A 6,278-nucleotide genomic window follows, 5' to 3' on the forward strand; every position below is an offset into this window, starting at 1 on the left:
ATTGGATTCAGGCTGGTTTTCTCCTTAAAAAAAAGTTTGGATATTATCCCAAAGATTTTAAGCAGTTTGGTTTTCTTTCTTTCTTTCTTTTTATTTCCTGAGGTTTTTTTTCTTTGATTGCATGTAATTTCAAACAATGGCATCATTTACAGGCTCCCGGCGGCCTCCTGCCACAGGTGCCATGCTGAGCTCCACTTTCTAAATCTTTGGCTGCTGCCCCTCTGAGGCCAGGTCATGGGTGTCTGAGGGCTCCATAGCCTTGGATTCACAGTGTGTGCTAGCCAGGTTTCTGACTTTTTATTTTAAAATTTATCTGTTATTATTAAATGCCCAGTGGTAGGTTTTCCCTTCTCCTCCCAGTGCATCTCCAAGATTCTCAGTGTTAAGCTCCATGGATCTAACCCTCCCACTCTTGATTCTTTTTCCTGGGAGATGTGATATATTAGGTTAACCAAAGTCTGCTGCACTTAGGCATGTGTCATGTGTATAATGTGGGTTTTCTGCCTATCTGGATTCCTTGAATCAGGACACTTCATGCTCAGACAGTAATTTTGGAGAGGAGGCACATAAAACCCCAGCAGTCATTTACACTAGAGTATGAAATGGCCTCTTAGCAGATCTGAAAACAGTTGTTACATAGAGAAGGCAGAGAATATGAGATTTCTGGGAGTTACAAGCACCTCTGAGTACTTGTAAAATGAGATAACACTTGTAAGAGGGCAAGAAAGCAGTAGGAACAAAAGACTGTCACACACTGAAAATGAACTTTACCTCTGTCACGAATGTGCCTTGTGCTGGGGCCATGCCAAAGCTTTACTCCAAGATGAAGTTATCATCTAAGAGACCTCCATACTGTTTATGAGATTTTTTCTTTATTTACTTTATTTAACAAATTTCATGTAGTATAGCTATGTGTTAGGGGCTGTTCTAAGCTCTTTACAAACATAAACTAATTTATTCCTCCTAACAACCTCACTAGATAAGTATTCTTTTAAAAAACCATTTTACAGATGAGAAAACTGAGGTAGTTGAGAAAAATTAAGTAATCTGCCAGAATTCATACAGCTTCCGACTGTATGGGCTGGAATTTGTATCCAAGCAGGCTGGCTGTAAAGTCCATCCTATTTAACCTCTATGTCATAAAAGTTAAAAACACAAAGCCATTAGTATAGTTTTATCCTTTTTGGACAAGTAAATGAATAAATTCTTGGAATGAGTAAGTCATTTCGACATTCAACTTAAAAGACATCAACAAGACTGTCAGAACCATAATGAGAGACTGGCTTATGAAACTGATTATGACATTAATTAATTCACCTTTTTTGACTCACTCAACAAGAATTACCAAGCACCCTCTATGCCCTGAGCCGGACACTGAGTAGACACCCATTAATACGATTGTCATTGCCCTACCTGCTCAGAGCTCACCGTCTGGACAGGAGTCAGAGGCTCAGCAGGTGGTTGCAATATAAATGGCAGGTGGCAGGTGTGTGCCAGCTCACTGTGGGAGTCCTAGGGTGGGGACAGCGGCAGGTTTAGAGAAGTGATATCTGAGCTGAGGCGTCACAAAGCGTGGGTGTAGGCCAGATGACCGGGCAGCGGCAGAGTGAGTCGCTAAGTGGAAAGAGCACAGCCAAGTCCTAGTGATGATGGAGAGCCACCCAGCTGGGAAAACAGAAAGTAGAGTGAGGCTAGTGGAGATGGGGGAGTGTGAGACGGTGAAGGTCAGGGCTACAGGCAGACAGACGGCAGCCTGATGCCCCTGGGCCGTGTGCATCCTGATACTGACCTGGGGCTAACTGCAGGGTCAGAAGGGAGTGGACCAGCAGTGGCACTGAGGGGAGGCAGGGATTCGGGTGGGAGAGGACCTGAGGCAGGGGTAGCTTCCAATGAATGTAGGGAGTAAAAGGCACATCTCTCCCCTGAAATGGGCCTCTAGATCTGTGGGCTGATTAAGGGAGACTGAGCTGATTACCACAAGTTAAATTTAACAGCTCACCTCAGATGTCGGGGCCCACTGCTCCTTGAAACAATACAGACGTGGCAGAGCAAACACACCATAAAAGAAATAATCCCCAGTGATAGAGAAGCCAAAAGAAAGAGCCTTTAAAATTGCAGACTGTTTCTGGTTAACTTGCATTTCCGCAGGCCCCTTCAGGACAGGATAAAAATGAGGGACAACAGGGACACCGTAACAGAAGCTGAGTGAAGCTAGTGGCTTGCCCCCCTCCCGACCCCCCAGGGGTTTGCAGAAACCTCAGGCCCTCCTGTCAGATTCAAGGAGGGCTTGGGGTCTCTCCCATGAACACACAGTTCTCTCCTTCTTCCAGTGACGTCCATTCACCTTCCCTCTGCCCCTCACCTTGTGCTGTCAGCCACCTCCCTGGTCGCAACCACCATTCACAAAGTCGTCTCATCCTGCCAATATTTCTCATGCGCGTGCACCCCAGCCACCAACCCGGACTTGCTTTCTGGCCACTCTCTCTTCCACACTCTAAGTCATCTGGCATTAGGAACCCTTCGATGTAGCCACAAAGCTGAGCAAATGCGCTTAGATCCTTGGAAAGCTTTTAGGCACACAGCTCCTTCATTCCCCAACAAACTTATTTTGAGTGCTTGCCAACAGCCAGGCACTGGGAACACAAAGAAGAATAAAACCAGTCCTGGCCCTTGGAGAGAGCCTAGCCTCATGGAGAAGGGGAGGGGTCTTCCTCTGGGCTCTCCCTTAAAGAGCTTTCTTAAAGCCTGATGCCCGGGCATTGGCAGAAAGTGGACTGTCACTCAGTGATGCTGGGAAGGAGGCATTCCAGGAAGAAGATGCTTGCAGGGTACAGTCTCAGCCTGGCCTGCCATGAGGGCAAACTCCCCCTTTAGTACAGAAGAGAGCCCGGGAATCTCTCTCCACCTGCAGCTGAGAGAGAATAATGATAACTGTAAGAGTAATAGTAACTCACTATGTTCTAGACCAGCTCTATCCAATAGAACTTTCTGTGATGATGGAAACATTCTCTATCTGTACTAGCCAGTATAGTAGTCACTAGCCACATACGGCTGTTGTGCATCTGAAATGTGGGTAGTGCAAGTGATGAACTGAATTTTTAAGTTTAGTTAATATAAGTAGTCACATATGACTAGTACAAGATAATATGCTAAGTACTTTATGGGCACCATATTAATTCTAACAATAAATAATGAGATAAGCGTGATCATGATCTCCATTTTACAGATGTAGAAACTGAGGCCCAGAGAGGTTACTTTGTTCAAGTCACTCCATTTAGTAAGTGTGAAGCCAAGATTCAAATCCCAGCTGCCTAAGCCCAGAGAGAAGAAATGGTTTCCTCATTGTATATTCACTTATTCATTCCAGAGACACAGCGTTGCTGTGCCCATTGTGAGTCAAAAACATGCTACGTGATGGGGATACAGACATGAATAGGGGGAGGCCCCTACCCAAGGAAAGCAGGGGGTCTAGAGAGGGAGACAGACAAACTAAACCTCAACACCAAGTGACAACTGCCATGTTCAAGGTCAGCTCGCATTGCTGAGGAGCCCCTCAGTGGGGGCCATTAACCCAGCAGAGGGATGTTGGGGGTTAAAGATGGCAGGACTTCCCTAATTACAAAGACTTCCTCCTTCCTGCCCCCGGGTCAGGTCCCCCAGCTCTCCTCCCAAGGTACCCCCCTCCCCATGAGGAGGACTGCCCGAGAGGCAAGGGGTGGGAAGTCAAGTCTGCCCTCTCCCACAAAGCTCATGGGGCACTCAGCCACTCAAAACCTGCCCTGCCATGCACTCAACTTAGCCATTGGTAAACCACTCGGACCGTGGCTTCCAGAACTTTCCAGGATGTGCATCTTCCAGAACCTATGCTAGCACTTGATTTCTAAGAGGCCCACAACAAAGTTATGGGGCTTTAGAGTCAGCTAGACCAGGGTTTAAATCCTAGCTCTGCCACAGAGTGGCCCAGTGACCTTAGGTAAGCTTTTTTAAAAAGATTTTCTGAACCTGTTTCCACTTCTGACAAATTGGGATAATCGTATTTATTTTCCAGGTTTGCTGTGAGAATTAAATATGTCTTGACCCCCTGATACTTTGTAGACTCTAATAGATACCTGCTATTCTTATTAAATTTTTATTGACTAAAGCTAAAAATGGACCATGTCCCCTCGCTCCTCTGTCCTTCCCAGCAGGACACTGAGGCAAAGGAAGGAAACCAGAGGCATGGGACACGTGGCTGAGGGTTAGGAGACCTGTGGGCCCTTCCCAGCTTGATCACTCACGTGTATACAGTTGGATGAGTCATGTCCCCACGCTGGGTCTTAGTTTCCCCAACTGTAAAAACGAGACTGTTGCCTGGACTTGGCAGTCGTACCCAGCGCCTACTGAGAGGGGGCAGGGAATGAAAATGTCAAGGGACGTACTGTGGGGGTACCTACCGTCCCATTCCTGCTGACAGTTGCCACGTGGGAATGCCAGCCTACTGTTCCCAGACATCTGGATTTTCATCAGAAGCTGGACATTTGGATTTTTTGTAAAAGTTCTTGAATTATATAAAAAGATGGTAACTCTTTGAGTCTTTTAATCTTGTCAAAACCATCAAGTTAAACAAAGCCCATCTCCAAGCCAAGTTAACCCAGTGGCTGCCGTTCGATGCCCTCTCCGGGCCCTTCAGCCCTGGGTGATGGTGATTCTGCTCCTCGGAGCTCCGAGGTACTGCTCCCCACCCCTGCCACCCCCTTCGCCTGCTTCTGAGAAAACACATCTTTCAGGTCCCCTTTTCAGTTCCTTGCCCCACGTGCGTCACAAGCCTATGAGGCTTTATAGGGCACCCTGTGGAGCTCCAGGCCCCCTGGAGCCCTACAGAAATGGGTCCTGACAAGTTCTCCTTGCACTTCCAGGAGCCTCTGCTCCTCTCAGTTCCCAGTTCCAGTTTATGACGATTGATTTCCTACACTGACCTCACTCCCCACTTCACAAGTGGAAAGGATTGATGAAATAATCATGTCAGCCACCATATGGGAGAGCAGGTATGAAAACCAATGCTGAGCTGACAGCTAGAGTGGAGGAAGAGCCAGCCATATGCCAGGCACTGTTCAAAGCATATCATCAGCATTTACCTATCTAATCTTTGTGGCAACCCCAGAAGGTGGGTCGTATTGTCCTCATTTTATATAGATGAGAACACTGAGGTCCCAAGAGGCTGAGTCACCTGCCCAGGGTTTCCCAGCTGACAGGCGATACAGCTGAGACCCGGGCGGTTCAGCCCCAGAGCCCCAACCGAGATGCACAGTCAACCTCCTCCTTCGCCTCTACAGGCTCCCAGCCCCACTGGGATGAGGTCCAGCCTCTGTGGATATGCCGGTCTGATGCAGCCCAGCCCTGCTCTCCAGCATCATGCCTCACTCCTCTTGTGAAATCATGTGTCTCTGTGCCTTTGCACATGCTGATGATCCCTCTGCCTGAGATGCTCTTCCCTCTGTTCTCTGATTGGTGGGCACCACATCTGACCCCTCAAAGCATCTTCTCCGGGAAGTCATCCTAGACTCCCTGCATCTGCATGGTATGTATGTTTCACCACGACAGCCCTCCCATTGGACAAGCATCCCCAGCTGTATGCCTGTCTCCCTCACGGGAGGAGGAGCTCCTTGAGGGCAGGGCTAGGGCTCATTCACCTGGCCTGACAGTGCAGCAGACCCCACACAGGCTGTCTGAGATGACCTCCACTCAGCCCCTCCCCTTGTCCTGCCTGCACGCTCTCTTCATGTTTATTTCACCCTGACCCCACGGGGACTAAGATACCAAGATACATTGCATTGGATCAGCAAATGGCATTTCCCTCTCACAAGCTGCTGGAGATGTCATGACAGGACCACACAGTGGGTGGCTTCAGCCGCAGCAATGTACTTTCTCACAGCTCTGGAGGCTGGAAGTCCGAGATCAAGGTGCGGGCAGCTGGGTTTCTTCTGAGGCTCTCTCCTGGGCTTGGCAATGCCGCCTTCTCCTAGCGCTGTCACAGGATCGTCCCTCGGTGTGTGTGACACGGTGTCCTAGGGTCCTCTTCTCATAAGGACACTAGTCAGGTTGGATTAGGGCTCATCCTAATGACCTCCTTTAACTTTAATTACCTCTTTAAAGAACATATCTCCAAATACAGTCCATTCTGAGCTACTAGGGGTTAAGACTTCAACCTATAAATTTTGGGGGATGAAATTCAGCCCATAATACACCCCAACTTCCCTCCTCCCTTTTTCTGCTTTCCAAGGTAGCCCATACACAACTCA

This window comes from Manis pentadactyla, chromosome 3, assembly GCF_030020395.1.
Source record: "Manis pentadactyla isolate mManPen7 chromosome 3, mManPen7.hap1, whole genome shotgun sequence".
NCBI lineage: Eukaryota > Metazoa > Chordata > Mammalia > Pholidota > Manidae > Manis > Manis pentadactyla.